Source organism: Nycticebus coucang, chromosome 11, assembly GCF_027406575.1.
Source record: "Nycticebus coucang isolate mNycCou1 chromosome 11, mNycCou1.pri, whole genome shotgun sequence".
Taxonomy (NCBI): domain Eukaryota; kingdom Metazoa; phylum Chordata; class Mammalia; order Primates; family Lorisidae; genus Nycticebus; species Nycticebus coucang.
The window spans coordinates 119,580,902-119,598,611 of record NC_069790.1 but is presented as its reverse complement, the minus strand read 5'-3'; the positions used below and the strand labels follow the sequence as shown (position 1 = coordinate 119,598,611).

The following is a 17,710-nucleotide window of genomic DNA, read 5'->3' as shown; positions in this document are numbered from 1 at the left end:
CCCCTCCTCTGACCTGAGGTTTGCATCCCTCAGTCCCCACCTGAGGTCTCCACACTTTCCTCTCCAGAACCAATGGGTGGACTTTTGAGTTTCTCCACCATCTCCTCTGTGGTCTCCTTCCCTCATCCTGTAGCCAAGTCCATGGCCTCAGCAAAGTCTCTAGAGCAGCAGTTCTCAACCTGTGGGTTGTGACCCCTTTGAGGGTTGAACGACCCTTTCACAGGGGTCACCTAAATACATCCTGCATATCAGATATTTACATTACGATTCATAACAGTAGCAAAATTACTATCATGAAGTTGCAACAAAAAAATTTTATGGTTGGGGGTTACCACAACATGAGGAACTGTATGAAAGTGTTGCAGCATTACGAAGGTTGAGAACTACTGCGCTAGAGACTTTCTTATCACCAGGGCAGATACCGAAAGGCTGCAGTCCCCGTGCTGGGCCCAGATGCAGTCCCAGCTCTCCCAGGAGGCCCTGCACTGGCAGGTCAGTGAAGCTAGTAAGGACCAAGCCTAGCCATGTGGGGGACCTAAAGTCCAGGCCCCCCTAAATCCCCCGGTAAGTGGGGGACTAAGGTCTCGCTCTCCTGTCCAGGGCCCTGACTTGCAGCAGGTCAGACACACTGAAGAATGTGTACCTTTTCTCTGGCAGGCACATCTGTGGTGGCTGATGCCACTGAGGAACTCATCTGAGCACCTAAAACACCCACTGGATGCCCGAGTCACAGACACTCAGAGGGACATAGAAGATGGTGGCAAAGACCTGCAGGGGATGGGATTCAATCACTCTTATTACACAGGCAAGTTCAATGTGGGAAGGAGGAGGAGGAGGAAATATTACTTCTTTGTAAAAATCTCAGGTCAGTGCCTCCTGGGCTAGTGGGTACATTATAGATTCTTAACAAATGCTGGTTGACTAAAAAATAAATAGAAAATTTAGAAAACACAAATAAGTATCAGGAACAAAATAAAAAATTACCTGTAATCTCACCGGTGTAATAACTACTCTGAGCAGTTTGGGTTTTCTCCTCCAAACTCAAAATATGCAGTCCCAGGATGGGGGATTTAAGCACTTACTGCTCCAGGGTGGGATCCACACCCTGTTCTTTGGTGCTCCATCCACTCTCATTCTGCCCTGGGCTGCTGACTTTCTCCCTTAGCAATGTTCCCCCACCCTGTTCTGTACCAACTAGACTTTTGGCTTTAACAGCAGGCATCTCTCTGAATTGTCCTTCCTTTTATATGAAAATTACAGTAATTCTTGGGCCAAGCCTGGTGGCTCCCACCTGTAATCCCAGCACTCTGGGAGGCCAAGGCGGGTGGATCACTTGAGCTCAGGAGTTTAAGACCAGCCTGAGCAAGAATGAGACTCCTGTCTGTAATAAAAATAGAAAAAGTAGCCAGTGCAGTGGCTGTAGTCCCTGCTACTAGGAAGGCTGAAGCAAAGAAGATTGCTTGAGCCCAAGAGTTAGCAGTTGCTGTGGGCTATGATGTCGTGGCATTCTACCCAGGGTCAACAAGTGAGACACTGTAAGAAAGAAAAGAAAGAAAGAAAGAAAGGAAAGAAAAATAAATTACTGTAATTCTTTAAAAGTTAGTGAGTACTTTTGTACAAGGCTGGTGGGATATATTGTAATTGATGTACCTTTCCTGGAAGGCTACTTGGCAATCAAAATACTTAAATATGTGCATTTGCTTTATCTTGTATGAGCGTGCACAGATGTACATACATGGCTGGTCATTGCAGTGTTGTTTATAGACATAAAAATATCAACTGCGTGGATACACATTCTATGACATGGCATTGTGAGGTAATTCATACCCCTGAAGGGAAGTCTAGAGACAGAGGCTTAGAAATAGTGCAGGATCGTTGTCTTTAATCATCAGAGAACTGCAAATCAAAACCACTCTGAGATATCACCTAACTCCAATAAGATTAGCCCACATCACAAAGTCCCAAAGCTGCAGATACTGGCATGGAATTTGGAGAGAAGGGAACACTTCTACACTGCTGGTGGGATTGCAAACTAGTATAAGCTTTATGGAAAGAAGTATGGAGAATCCTCAAAAACTGAAAGTTGACCTTCCATTTGATCCCACAATCCCATTCCTAGGTATCTACCCAGAAGAACAAAAATCATCTTACCACAAAGACATCTGCACTAGAATGTTTATTGCAGCTCAATTCATAATGCCAAGTTGTGGAAGCAACCCAAATGCCCATTGATCCATGAATGGATTAACAAATTATGGTATATGTATATCATGGAATACTATTCAGCCATAAAAAAGATGGAGACTAGGTGGTGCCTGTGGCTCAGTGGGTAAGGCAACAGCCCCATATACCAAGGGTGGTGGGTTTGAACCTGGCCCCGGCCAAAACTGCAACAAAAAGAAATAGCCAGGCGTTGTAGTGGGCACCTGTAGTCCCAGCTACTTGGGAGGCTGAGGCAATAGGATCACCTAAGCCCAAGAGCTGGAGGTTGCTGTGAGCTGTGTCACTACAGCACTCTACCGAGGGCAACAAAATAAGCCTCTGTCTCTAAAAATAAAATAAATAAATAAATAATTTCTAACTGTTTCTATCAATTTTTACTCAGGCTGCTATGCTTCTAACAGCCAGCTGATGATTTTGATGCATAATTTGACAAATTTTTGCAACGTTTTCATCAGTTCTGCTCATTACTAACCACCCAGATCTCTCTTCATTTGTGACATTTTCTCTCCCCTCAGAAAAATATTTAATCAATTTTTACATTGCCATTTTCTTCATGACATTATCCCCGTAAACTTGGACTAACGTGTTCCTGATTTCACTGCCACTGTTGTCAAGTTTGACAAGAAATATATGAATGCTTTTTTGGTGCTGTAATTTAAGCTTCAACAGTCTCACAATGGCGCACAAAAACCTGCAATAATGATAATGACCGCCACTCAGGGAGACACCACCGCACATCGACACAAACACAACTGTGAGACACTGATACACTAGGTTATGAAACCTTACTAATTGTTTAAACAGGGCCGCCAACGTAAGCACACAGTGGCAATTTTGCAAACTTAATTGTCAGACCGTATATGATCATTTCAATAGAGACATAAAGAGGGTTTGACAAAATTCAGCACCCTTTCATGGTAAAAACCTTCAACAAACTAGGCATAAAAGGAACATATCTCAAGATCATAAAAGCCATATATGACAAACCCACAGCCAACATCATACTAAATGGAGAAAAGTTGAAAGCATTCTCACTAAGAACTAGAACAGGTCAAACTATTGCTTTTTGCTGACAATATGATCCTATATATAGAAAACCCAGAGACTTCACTCCACCAAAAGACTCCTGGAATTGATGAATAATAATTCAAAGTCACAGGTTACAAAATCAATGTACACAAATCAGTAGCATTCCAATACACCAAAAACAGTCAATCCGAGAGTCAAATCAAAGACTCAATACCGTTGACAATAGCTACAAAGAAATGCAAATACCGCTCACTTGCTCTCTTTCTGCTGCCATCTTGGGTCTGCGTTCGCTGCACGACAGGCCTGGTGAAGCCACAGAAAACGTCCCTGCTACAGAGCAGGAGTTGCCACAGCCTCAGGCTGAGACAGGGTCTGGAACAGAATCTGACAGTGATGAATCAGTACCAGAGTTAGAGGAACAAGATTCCACACAGGCAACCACACAGCAAGTGCAGCTGGCAGCAGCCGCTGAGATGGATGAAGAACCAGCCAGTAAAGCAAAACAGAGTGAACGAAGGCACAGAAGGCTATGTCCAAACTGAGTCTTCGACAAGTTACAGGGGTTACTAGAGTCACTGTCTGGAAATCTAAGAATATCCTCTTTGTCATCACAAAACCAGATGTCTACAAGAGCCCACTTCAGATACCTACATAGTTTTTGGTGAAGCCAAAATCGAAGATTTATCTCAGCAGGCAGAGCTAGCAGCTGCTGAGAAATTCAAAGTTCAAGGTGAAGTTGTTTCAAACATTCAAGAAAACACACGGACTCCAACTGTACAAGAAGAGATGAGGAGGAAGAGGTTGATGAAACAGGTATGGAAGTTAAGGACATAGAATTGGTCATGTCACAAGCAAATGTGTCAAGAGCATAGGCAGTCCGAGCTCTGAAGAAAAACAGTAATGATATTGTAAATGCTATTGTGGAACTAACAATGTAATCATCAAAAAATGAGGACTTTTTTGGTGTTTCAAAAGAGTAACTGCAGCTTGGTTTGAAATTTGTACTGTTTCTATCATTAATAAAGTTATGGCTTCTTGTTGGATGAATTTTTAAAAAAAGAATTAAAATACCTAGGAATATACTTAATCAAGGTTGTAAAAGATCTCTATAAAGAGAATTATGAAACTCTGAGGAAAGAAATCACAGAGCATACAGACAAATGGAAAAACACATCATGCTCATAGATAAATAGAATCAACATTGTTAAAATGTTCATACTACCCAGAGTGATTTATAAATTCAATGCAATCCCTGCCAAGTTACCAAAGTCATACTTTTCCTGTAATGGCCATAGAAGCTTTAGAAAAAATAATCCTATGCTTCATTTGGAACCAGAAAAGAGCCTGAATAGCCATAGCAATCTTAAGCATAAAGAACAAATCTGGAAGCATAACATTACCAGATTTTAAAGAATACCATAAAGCTATAGTAACCAAAATAGCATGGTGTTAGTACAAAACTAGAGACATAGACCAATGGAACAGAACAGAGAACCCAGATATAAAATCATCTACCTAAACCAACTTATCTTTGACAAAGCAGACAACAACACACACTGGGAAAAAGAAGCCCTATTCAATAAATGATACTGGGAAAATTGGATAGCCACATGCAGAAGACTGAAACTCTCAACACTCAGAAAAATTAATTCAAGGTGGATATAAGACTTATATCTAAGGCATAAAACCATGAGAATTCTAGAGGAAAATGTAGGAGAAATTCTTTTAGATATTGGCCTAGGAAAGCAATTTGTGAAAAAGACCCCAGTGGCAATCATGGCAGCTACAAAAATCAATAAACGGGATTTTATTAAACTAAAAGGCTTCTGCATAGGTAATGAAACAATAGCATAACTAGACAAAATACAGAATTGAAGAGAATATTCACAAGCTACAAATCTGATAAAGGATTAATAATGAGAATTTACAAAGAACTCCAGCAAACCAGCAAGAAAAAAAATGAACAACTCTATTAAAAAGTAGGCAAAAGATACGAACAGAAGCTTCTCAAAAGAAGAAAGGAAAATGACCAATAAACATTTGAAAAAAATGCTCAACATCATCAGGGAAATGAAAATTAAAACCACAATGACCTTAACCCAGTTAGAATGGCTTTTATTAAAAAGTCCAAAAACAATAGATTCTGGCATGGATATAGAGAGAAAAGAATACTTCTATACTGTCGGTGGGACTGAAAATTAGGACTACTTCTGTGGAAAACAGTATGAAGAATCCTCAATGAACTAAAAGTAGACCTACTATTCAATGCAGCTATCCCATTACTTGGTATTTATCCAAAGGAAAAGAAGTCATCCTGTTAAAAAGATACCTATACTTGAACATTTATTGCAGTACAATTCATAATTGCAAAGTTGTGGAATCAACCCAAGTGCCCATCCATTCATGAGTAGATTAACAAAACGTGGTATAGGTATGCTGTGGAATACACATACTACTCAGCCATGAAGAAGAATGAATTAAGGCCTTTTGCAAAAAATTTGATAGAACTGGAGACCATTATCCTAAGAGAAGTATCTAAAGAATAGAAAAACTAACACCACATGTACCAGATATTAAACTGAAACTAACCAATGAGCACACATGTGCACAGAGGGAAGTAAAACTCTAGAAATCAACCTGGGGAGAAGAGGTGATGGGGAGATGGATGAAAACATACCCAACAGTACAATCAGTACTGTCTGGTAATGAGTGCATTTAAACCCTGACACGAGCATAACGAAATTGATACATGTAACCAAAAAGCATTCGTACCCCCATAATATTTTGAAATCAAAAATAAAAAGATAAAAGGAAAAATTATTCAGATTCTCAAGTGATTCTGATGCTTTATGTCTGATAAGCACACTCTCCTATTAATCGCTTCCGCCACCCTCCAAAGATTCTGAGAGACAGCCCAAGTTTATGGGAACCACAGTTCAAAATGAGTCTAAAGGTGCTTCCAGCTATAGGTAGTGATGATTTTAAAAATCGGTGTCCTCAGCCAGGGACCAACCAATGTTAAACCATTAGTAGCTTGAAATCTGCCATGGTGGGAGTATTTACTCCATGGAAATTGGCAAATAGTACACATCAGACTCAACTGTTTGTTTTTACTTTCTCCTAGGAATTCAGTCTACCTGTGCTGTCCTCAGTAAGGCTATAGGCACAGAGGCTGCCAGGGGCCTAGGGATGGAGATGTGGGCAAACAGAACAGGGTGGCAGGCAGGCATAAGTTTAGACTGCACCATCTGCTAAAGAGCATACCAAACATGCAGGCACAAGTCTCAGTGTGGAAGTTCAGGACTTTGTCCAGCAGGTGAAAAGTGCCCATTAGATTGGACTTATTTTTCTTATTCAGGAAAGCAGATCAGGCCACCTCAGGTTTACATTCAGATTTGGTTTGAGATTCCGGCTTCCTTTTACATGCTGAGTTCCTTGACAATAATCCTGAATACATGGAGGGAGGGGAGATGGGCACTTCCGACCTATGGGAAGGTCCCTTTAGACTCTGCAGTCCCAGGTGAATTTCACTGTCCATGACTCATTCATGTGGACTGTGGGGAACAGTTGTTTTTGTCTTTGTTGTTGTTGTTGTTGTTGCTGTTGTTGTTTTGACTGTCCAGCATCTGAATCCTCTTCACAAGTCTTGGGAATCCGCAATTACATGAACTTCATTGAAAGTTTGACTCTGTTTTTTACTAGATAAGCCAGATTCTATGTTTCTCAGATCTGGTGGCAGAGCTTGGGTATGTGACCTAAGCTCAGCCACTCAGACGTTGGTCAGCAAGTGAGTGAAACGTGGATGCAAGGAAGAGTTTAAAATTCATTCTGGTGGTGGCACAGCTCTGGCATGAACTTCCCTGGGACCCTGCACAAATTTTTTTCTCTTTTTTTTACAATTTCAAATTAGCAGTGGCTTGTGCCTGTGATCCTAGCACTCTGGGAGGCCAAGGTGGGTGAATTACCTGAGCTCCCAGGTTCAAGACCAGCATGAGCAAGAGAGAGACTCCATCTCTAAAAATAGCCAGGCATTGTGGCGGGAGCCTGTAGTCCCAGCTACTTGGGAATCTGAGGCAAGAGAATCACTTGAGCCCAAGAGTTTGAGGTTGCTGTGAGCTATGATGCCATGGCATTCTACTGAGGGTGACAAAGTAAGACTGCATCTCAAAAAAAAAAAAAATTTAAATTAACATGAGGGAACAAATTTTTAGGTTACATTGTTCTCACTTCCAAGGTAAAGTTCAAGTTGTAGGAGAGCCACTCATCCAGGGGGATGTGCTGAATACCTTCACATTGTGCACATTAGGTAGGATCACACCAAATGCCCTCTATCGTCCCACCAATTGCCCTCCCCTTCCCTTCCTCTTGCTGGACTACATTTGTGTTTTATCATTCTATGAGTGTGTGTTTATAATTTGGTTTCATATTAGTATCGAGTACATTGGGTACTTTTTTTTCCATTCTAGAGATACTTTACTAAGAAGAATGTGTTTCAACTCCATTCAGGTAAACATAAAAGATGTAAGTCTCCATCTGTTTTTTTTTTTTTAGAAACAGAGTCTCACTTTGTCACCCTCAGTAGAGTGCCATGGTGTCACAGCTCACAGCAACATCCAGCTCTTGGGCTTAGGTGATTCTCTTGCCTCAGACTCCCAAGTAGCTGGGACTATAGGCACCTGCCACAATGCCCAGCTATTTTTTTGTTGTTGCAGTTTGGCCGAGGCTGGGTTTGAACCTGCCACCCTTGGTATATGGGGCTGGCACCCTACCCACTGAGCCACAGGCACCGCCCTAGGTCTCTAGGTTTCTTTTGATGCTGGTCTCGAACTCCTGAGCTCAAGCTCACCTGCCTTGGCCTCCCATAGTGCTAGGATTACAGGTGGGAGCCACCAGGCTTGGCCCAAGAATTACTGTAATTTTCATATAAAAGGAAGGACAATTCAGAGAGATGCCTGCTGTTAAAGCCAAACATCTAGTTGGTACAGAACAGAACAGGGAACATTGCTAAGGGAGAAAGGCAGCAGCCCAGGGCAGAATGAGAGTGGATGGAGCACGAAAGAACAGGGTGTGGATTCCACCCTGGAGCAGTAAATGCTTAAATCCCCCATCCTGGGACTGCATATTTTGAGTTTGGAGGAGAAAACCCAAACTGCTCAGAGTAGTTATTACACCGGTGAGATTACAGGTAATTTTTTATTTTGTTCCTGATATTTATTTGTGTTTTCTAAATTTTCTATTTATTTTTTAGTCAACCAGCATTTGTTAAGAATCTATAATGTACTCACTAGTCCAGGAGGCACTGACCTGAGATTTTTACAAAGAAGTAATACTTTTTCCTCCTCCTCCTTCCCACACTGAACTTGTCTGTGTAATAAGAGTGATTGAATCCCATCCCCTGCAGGTCTTTGCCACCATCTTCTATGTCCCTCTGAGTGTCTGTGACTCGGGCATCCAATGGGTGTTTTAGGTGCTCAGATGAGTTCCTCAGTGGCATCAGCCACCACAGGTGTGCCTGCCAGAGAAAAGGTACACATTCTTCAGTGTGTCTGACCTGCTGCAAGTCAGGGCCCTGGACAGGAGAGCGAGACCTTAGTCCCCCACTTAGTGAGGGGTTAAGGGGGGCCTGGACTTTAGGTCCCCCACATGGCTAGGCTTGGTCCTTACTAGCTTCACTGACTTGCCAGTGCAGGGCCTCCTGGGAGAGCTGGGACTGCATCTGGGCCCAGCACGGGGACTGCAGCCTTTTGGTATCTTCCCTGGTGATAAGAAAGTCTCTAGAGCAGTGGTTCTCAACCTTCATAATGCCACGACACTTAAATACAGTTCCTCATGTTGTGGTGACTCCCAACCATAAAATTATTTTTGTTGCTACTTCATGACAGTAATTTTGCTACTGTTATGAATCGTAATGTAAATATCTGATATGCAGGATGTATTTAGGCAACCCCTGTGAAAGGGTCGTTCAAAACTCTCAAAGGGGTCACAACCCACAGGTTGAGAACCGCTGCTCTAGAAACTCTGCTGAGGCCATGGACTTGGCTACCAGATGAGGGAAGGAGACCACAGAGGAGATGGTGGAGAAACTCATAAGTCCACCTATTGTTTCTGGAGAGGAAGGTGTGGAGACCTCAGGTGGGGACTGAGGGATGGAAACCTCAGGTCAGAGGAGGGGAGACTTCCAGGGTTCACACAAAGCATAGGGAGGGTGAGCTCATGGCCAGAAAAGGGGTGGTTTGCAGTGAGCTCCATCTATGTGCCAGGTGCCAGCGGCAGAGTAAGAGCAAAGGGAGATCATAGTGCCCTGGAGTGTGTGGGTGGGCCCACAGTGATTACCAGTGCTGAGCCCAGGCTTCAGGAGAGGGGGTATAGCTCAGGGGTAGAGCATTTGACTGCAGATCAAGAGGTCCCTGGTTCAAATCCAGGTACCCCCTAGTTCTTATTCTTTTGTGCCCTGAACCAACTGTTGTCTCCCAACCCTGAAAGTTCCCATGTGGAGAGAGGAGAGAAGAGCTGGGCAAGTCCCCTCAGGTGCCCAAATGAACACTGCCACCTAAGTCTCCTGAGCTGACACCATCCATCTCCTGTAGTTTGAGGTGGATGTTTGTTTATTATATGACTGCCCAGTACAAAACCTTCATTTTGAAGACCCCAAATAATGTAAATGTTGGTGCAAATCACAGCTCTGCAACCTGCAACATCAGACAAATATACCAAAGCTGGCACCTAACTGCTGATGCGAGGGACCACGGCAGACACTAAAGTGGACTGGGCACCTGCAGGGCTGGGGACTGATCAAACTTCATCCAGGGGAGGGTGGCAGAGCTCTGACCCAGCAGCAGGGCTTGTGGCTAGATGCCATGTCCACCAAGAAGCTGTGAGTTCAGAGCTCATGCACCCAGCTGGGGACAGAAGGAAGATAATGCACCAGGCAGGGAGGAGGAGGCTTCTGGACACTCAGATCAGGGGTCAGTGGGACAGGACAGCACTCATGGTGCTCATGGCCGGTAGAAGGTTAGCTTGCCTGAAGTAAGTCAGTCAGGACATGGGGCCTGACCAAGAACAAACAGGAACTGGTACAGGTGGTTGGACGGTCCGTCCCCAGGGAAGCTACCATCTTAAATGTATGTGTTAGGAGAGTCACTGGAAGTGGGCTTCTGGCTTACAGGAAGAGCATTTTACTAGAGGTCAACAGGTCAGTGACCTATTTTGTGTGTGTGTCTCTCCTTTCAGTACTAGACTAAAGGTACTCAAGTGCTTCTTGAAAGGCCTGTCTGATCTGGCCTGGTGAGGCTAAGCATGGGGTTGTGGGTGTAGACGCAGGCAGCAGGCTAGACTATGTATTGCCTGGGTTAGATTAGTAAAGAGAATCCAAGACCAGCCCTATAGGACTCAGTCCCAACCCTATTATTAATGAGCTTGGGCATGTCTCTTAATTATCACCTCTTTTCAAGCCTATAACGTAGGGTACCAAGCTAAATTGATGGTTCCCGATTCTGAATTTCCTCTGGTATCATCTGAAAGCTTTTTAAAAATAGTCCTTTGGCTCCACTCCCAAGTATTCCAATTCAGAAGGTCTGAGATGGAGCAAGTGAACATTTATTTTCAAGCACACTCCCCTGCTGTCACCATGGCACACACCAGAAGCTGTGATGGGCAGCCCTGCTGGGGAACCAGGCTTCAGGCTGACCCAGAGGTGTTCTACAGAAACATCATTGCCTTTTACACTGATGTCCTCAGCTTTGGACTGCTGGGCCTTGGGAGTGCTGGGCATAGGCAGAGGATCATAAGGTCTTCATTAGACAATAATGAGATGAGCTTTTAAGGACAGGTCAAAAGCCTTCAATCCAGGTGCCCCTTGTTCTTATTTTTACTTACTGAGTTTGGAATGTGATTCTAACTTCCTTTCCCTTGAAGGAGCTCCTGATTCTAAATCTGTCTACTAAGAGGAGAGAGAGAAAAGAAGGCTATAGTGTCAGGTCAGTCCCCTGGAAGCCCCAAGTGACTTCCTCCCTGTCTCACTCATTGCCCTCAGACCTCAGAGCCTCTGATCCTGCTGTTTCCCCAATCCCATCAGGGCTGGGCAGGGTGTGAATTTCCAGTAGCTCTTGAAACTCTAGGACATGGAGACATAGAGCCAAAGTCCATGGCTCTGACCTGCAGCCTGGCATTCTGAGCTCAGAAATCTAAGCATTACCCTATTGGAAGGGCATATAATGCTCCTGCAGGTTTAACCAGTGCTGTTACAGCCCACACAAGGTGCTGTGGAGAATACAGTAGGAAATGGAGAATTAACCCAGCTCTCCCTCTTAGGGAGCATAAGTATCCATCTGGGAAGATTCTAAACAACCTTGAAAAGGAAGGGCTGGAGCTGAGTAGAACCCATAGGGCTGGAGACAGTCTTTCCTTACAAATTTTAGCTTTAAAGTCCATGAACAACAGGATATTCAGCACTAAGAGGAAATCGTGGTGTCAACTGTGGACTTCATTTAATACGATGCACCAGTATCAGTGCGTCAATTGTAACAAGTGCAGCATAGCAGTGTGACAGTTTAGTAACAGGGAATGATGGGGTTGGTGGGGGAGGCATGCACGCAGGAACTCTGCATACTTTCGCTATAAGTTTCTATAAATCTAAAACTTCTCAAAAATATAAGCCTGTTCATTTAAAAAGCAAAGATAATCCTGGCCTTTGTAAATAAAATGAATTGAACAAATAGGAGCAGAGCAAGAGTGGAAGTTGGGTTCCAATCAGGGGAACCACCATCATTAAGGCAAGCGATGATGGTGGATTACATGAAAATCCAAAGAAAAACCTATTTGGTGGTTGCTATGAGAATTACTGATGATTTAAATATGTGTGAAGAGGGAGGCAGAAGTATCAAGAAACAGCTTCTAAATTTGGGGCTGTGTAACAAAAACCAGGTAAAAGTCCAAAGTAGAGATCTTGAGATATAAATACAGAAGCCACAGGAGGGGTCCATGGCAGCAAGAGGTTTATTAAAACACTTCGAAGGTTTAACAACACATTTAATAAAGTAAGGTAATGGGGTAATATTTCTACATGTTAACATCATTTTACACACTGACCCCTAGCCCTGAGCCAGAATTGCATTATTTTATAACATAAAGTTAATTCCATAAACTTAAGTACAAGATTATTTATGCAAAACAATATTGGAAATTTAAAAGCAGCCATAGTCATTTTAAACAACTTAAATATTTACAGTTTTGAAATAAAACTCTTTCTTTCAAAGGAAAAAAAAATAAAGTCCATGAACATCCATTGGTGGTTACTGAGTCTGCACTTCAGGGATACTTTGGAACCAAATTAGTGGTTAAAAATGATAGGCTGTAGGGGGCACCTGGATTTGAACCAGGGACCTCTTGATCTGCAGTCAAATGCTCTACCCCTGAGCTATACCCCCTGGCCTGGGAGAATAGTGTTATTAACACCATTTATAAGTGATGACACACCAAGAACAAGACATTCTTGCTGGTTGAGATGTCCTAGCCAGGTCTATTTCTCTGACCTCTGGCCTGCCTCCTGTCCTCTTCTTTCCTCACTACTTCTGTGTTCACCTGGTTGAGGACACTCTGGTGGACTTCTTTCCTGACCACTCCTTTACTGCTGGGGAGACCCTTAAGATCATCCAGATAATCCTCCTTGACAATAACGATTTTTTTTTATTAAGTCATATGTACATAAATCATGAATACATTTATGCCTTTGAGGGATACAATGTGTTGATTATTTGCACAAATTGGAGTGTTTACATCCTACTAATTAACATAGCTTTCACCTTATTTACTTAATCACAGTGTTAAGACATTTGTGTTCTATACTTGATAGATTTGATTTATACCCTTTCAATATGCTCCATAGGTGTGGTCCCACCATTAACCCTCCCTCTATCAAACCACTTCCCTCTCTTCCCATCCCCCTCCTCTTCCCTCCTGCAGCCTGGGCTATAGTTGTGATTCATCTTTCATATGAAAGTGTGGGAGTGATTATAAATTGGTTTCATAGTAGTACTGAGTACATTGGATATTTTTTTTCCATTCCTGAGATACTTTACTAAGAAGAATATTTTCCAGTTCCATCCATGTAAGCATAAAAGAGGTAAAGTCTCCTTTTTAAATGCTGCATAGTATTCCATGGTATACATATACCATAATTTATTAATCCATTCATGGGTTGATAGGCACTTGGACTCCTTCCATGACTTGGCAATTATGAATTGAGCTGCAATGAACAATCTGATGCAAATATCTTTGTTGCCAAGTGATTTTTGGACTTTCAGATATACACCTAGTAGAGGAATTGCAGGATCAAATGGCAGGTCTGCATTTAGATCCCTGACTGTTCTCCAAACTTCTTTCCAAAAGGAATGTACTAGCTTGCATTCCCACCAGCAGTGCAGAAGTGTTCCCTTTTCTCCACATCCACGCCAACATCTGTAGTTTGGGGATTTTGTGATGTGGGCTATTCTTATGGAGTTAGATGATATCTCAAAGTGGTTTTGGTTTGCATTTCTCTGATGATTAAAGATGATGATCATTTTTTCATGTGTCTGTAGCCCACGTGTGTTTCTTCTTCAGAGAAGCTTCTGTTCCTGTCTCCTGCCCACAATGAAATGGGATCACTTTTCTTTTCTTATTAATAAGTTTGAGTTCTCTGTGGATTCTGGTTATTAGACTTTTGTTGGAAATATAACCTGCAAAAATCCTGTCCCATTCTGAGGGCTGTATACTTGCTTTACTTACTGTGTTTTTGGCAGTGCAGAAGCTTTTTAGTTTGCTCAGATCCCAGTAATTTATTTTTGATGTTGCTTCAATTGCCTGGGGAGTCCTCCTCATAAAATATTCTCCCAGGCCAATTTTTTCATGTGTTTTTCCTGCACCCTCTCCAATAATTTTATAGGTTTATGTCTTAAGTTTAAGTCTTTTAACCAGTGAGAATAAATTTTTGTTAGAGGAGAAAGGTGTAGGTCCAGTTTTAGTCTTCTACAAGTTGCCAGCCAGTTCACCTCTCACCATTTGTTAAATAGGGAATCTTTCCCCCAGTTTATATTTTTGATAGGCTTATCAAAGATCAAATGACAATAAGTGTCTGGTTCATCTCTTGGTTTTCAATTCTGTTCCATACATCTACCTCTCTGTTTTGATCACCATAGATTTATAGTATATTCTGAAGTCTGGTAGCATGATTCCTCCTGCTTTGTTTTTATTTCTGAGTAATGTCTTGGCTATTTGAGGTTTTTTCTATCTCCATATAAAATGAAGTACTAATTTTTCCAGATACTTAAAGTATGACAGAGGTGCTTTAATAAGGGATTGCATTAAATCTGTAGATTGCTTTGGGTAGTATAGACATTTTAACAATGTTGATTCTTCCCAGCCATGAGCATGGTATATATTGCCATTTCTTAACATCTTCAGCTATTTCTTTTCTTAGAGTTTCATAGTTTTCTTTATAGAGATCTTTCACGTCCTTTGTTAGGTAAACTCCCAGGTATTTCATCTTCTTTGGCACTGTTGTAAAGGGAATAGAGTCCTTGATTGTTTTTTCACCTTGACTATTGTTGGTATATATAAAGGCTACAGATTTGTGAGTATTGTTTTTGTAACCTTAGATGTTGCTGTATTCCTTGATCACTTCTAGGAGTTTTGTAGTTGAGTCCCTGGTGTTTTCCAGATATAATCATATCATCTGTGAAGAGTGACAGTTTGATATCCTCTGATCCTATTTCAAAACCCTTGATTGCCTTCTCTTGCCTGATTGCGATGGCTAAGACTTCCATTACAATGTTAAAAAGTAGTGGAGACAATGGGCAACCTTGCTTGGTTCCTGATCTGAGTGGAAATGATTTCAATTTAACTCCACTCAATGTGATATTGGCTGTGGGTTTGCTGTAGATGGCCTCTATCAGTTTAAGCAATGTTCCTTCTATGTCTATTTTCTTAAGCGTTCTGATCAAGAAAGGATACTAGATTTTATCGAAAGCTTTTTCTGCATCAATTGAGAGAATCATATGGTCTTTGTTTTTTATTTTGTTTATGTGATGTATTATATTTAGAGATTTACATATATTGAACTATCCTTGGGACCCTGGGATGAAACTCACCTGGTCATGATGTACAGTTTCTTTGATGTGTTGCTGGATTCTGTTTGCTAGGATCTTATTGAATATTTTTGCATTGATATTCATTAGAGATATTGGTCTATAATTTTCTTTTCTTGTTGGGTCATTTCCTGGTTTGGGGATCAGAATGATGTTTACTTCATAGAATGTGTGGGGAAGTATTCCTTCTTTTTCTATATTTTGGAAAAGGTGGAGTAATATAGGTACTAGTTCCTCTTTAAAGGTTTGGTAGAATTCTGATGTGAAGCCATCTGGTACAGGGCTTTTGTTTTGGGGGAGAGTTCTTATAGTTGATGCTATTTCAGAACTTGATATAGGCTTGTTCAACATTTCCACTTCTTTCTGGCTAAGTCTAGGAAGGTAGCGTGTTTCCAAGTATTGGTCTATTTCCTTCAGATTTCATACTTCTGAGAATAGAGTTTTTTGTAATATTCATTAAGGATTTTTTTAATTTTGTTGTTATTTGGCCTTCATCATTTCTGATTGATGAAATTAGGGATTTTACTCTTTTATTTCTGGTTAGGTTAGCCAAAGGTTTATCTATGATATTGACCTTTTCAAAAACCAACTTATTGATTTGTTGATCTGTTGTATAATTCTTTTGTTTTCAATTTCATTTAGTTCTGCTCTAATTTTAGTTATTTATTTTCCTCTGCTCAGTTTGGGATTGAAATGTTCTTCCTTTTCCAGTTGTTTGAGATCTCGCGTTAAGTTGTTGACTTCTTCTCTTTCCATTCTCTTCAGGAAGGCTTCAATGCTATAAATTTCCCACTTAGGACTGCCTTTGCAATATCTCAAAGTTTCTTGTAATTCGCGTCTATCATTATCATTTTGTTCCAAAAATTTGGTAATTTCCTTCTTAATCTCATCTATGACCCAGCCATTGTTCAGCATAAGGTTATTTAGTTTCCATATTTTTGTAGTATGCAGCTTCCTGTAGTTACTGAGTTCAACTTTTATTCCATCATGGTCTGAGAAGACACAAGGAATAATTTCTATTCTTTTAAATTTGCTGAGGTTAGACTTGTGACTTAAGATGTGATCAATTTGGGTGGATCTTCCAGGAGCTGATGAGAAGAATGTGTATTCAGTTTTATTAAGATGAAATGTTCTGTAGATGCCTCTTAAATTCGATTGTTGAATAGTTACGTTTAAGTCTAAAATTTCTTTGCTTAGTTTCTCTCTTTTTCTTTCTTTTTTTTTTTTTTTTTTTTGAGACAGAATCTCAAGCTATTGCCCTGGGTAGAGTGCCATGGTATCACAGCTCACAGCAACCTCCAACTCCTGGGATCAAGTGATCCTCCTGCTTCCACCTCCCTTAATAGTAGGGACTACGGGCGCCCACCACAATGCCCAGCTATTTTTTGGTTGCAGCCATCATTGTTGTTTGGCGGGCCTGGGCTGGATTCGAATCCGCCATTCAGGTGTATGTGGCTGGCCCCTTTGCCACTTGAGCCACAGGCTTTCAGCCTTGCTTAGTTTCTTATTGGAGATTCTATGCAACACTGCCAAAGGGGTGTTCAAATCTCTGACCATAAGTTGGCTGACTGAAGCCAGCTTTCCACAGAGGCTCCCATCCAGAAGGAGAGTTAAAGGACAGAAATTTAGCAAGTAACCTGGTGGATTAGAGCTGCACCAAGAGAGAAGGTTGAAGAAGGCACATCAACCCTGCTGAGGCGAGCTGTGACCCCAAGGATACAAACAAAAGGTACAAAATCCATCACCAAGCGGACAGGAGTCCCCTCCCTCATGAGAATGGCTCGGAGTACCCCTTAAACAAACGAGCAGAGTTGAAAAGTCCTCCCATTATACTCCACGGGAGAAATCCTCTAAAAACTGGACCTACCTCCTCTACTAAGGTGCCATGGTGCTCTCCTGCCATGCATAAAACTCTGTATAACTGTATATATTCTCGGGCGGCGCCTGTGGCTCAGTGAGTAGGGCGCTGGCCCCATATGCCGAGGGTGGTGGGTTCAAACCCAGCCCCAGCGAAACTGCAACAAAAAAATAGCCGGGTGTTGTGGCGGGCGCCTGTAGTCCCAGCTGCTCGGGAGGCTGAGGCAAGAGAATTGCATAAGCCCAAGAGTTAGAGGTTGCTGTGAGCCATGTGACGCCACGGCACTCTACCAGAGGGTGGTACAGTGAGACTCTGTCTCTACAAAAAAAAACAAAAACAAAACTGTATATATTCTCTACCTGCAATTCTGAGCTCTCAGCACTCTCCTCTACTCTCACTCTGAGGTCTGGAGGCCTGTCCCCCAGGAGTCCAGATAATTGGGTGATTTTTCAAAGGGTGTGGACAGGGCTTGGACTGC

The 17,710-nt window shown here is 41.9% G+C and overlaps 2 non-coding genes and 1 pseudogene across 2 annotated transcripts; 2 read left to right on the top strand and 1 right to left on the bottom strand.

Annotated features, from left to right (window-relative positions):
• The first annotated feature begins 3,506 nt into the window (after window positions 1–3,506).
• LOC128598836 (nascent polypeptide-associated complex subunit alpha-like) lies at window positions 3,507–4,283 on the top strand (annotated as a pseudogene).
• A 5,328-nt stretch (window positions 4,284–9,611) lies between these two features.
• Window positions 9,612–9,683, top strand: TRNAC-GCA (transfer RNA cysteine (anticodon GCA)). Its single transcript has one exon. It is a non-coding gene; the product is annotated as a tRNA-Cys (tRNA).
• A 2,922-nt stretch (window positions 9,684–12,605) lies between these two features.
• On the bottom strand, window positions 12,606–12,677 carry TRNAC-GCA (transfer RNA cysteine (anticodon GCA)). Its single transcript has one exon. It is a non-coding gene; the product is annotated as a tRNA-Cys (tRNA).
• Between the last annotated feature and the right edge of the window lie 5,033 nt (window positions 12,678–17,710).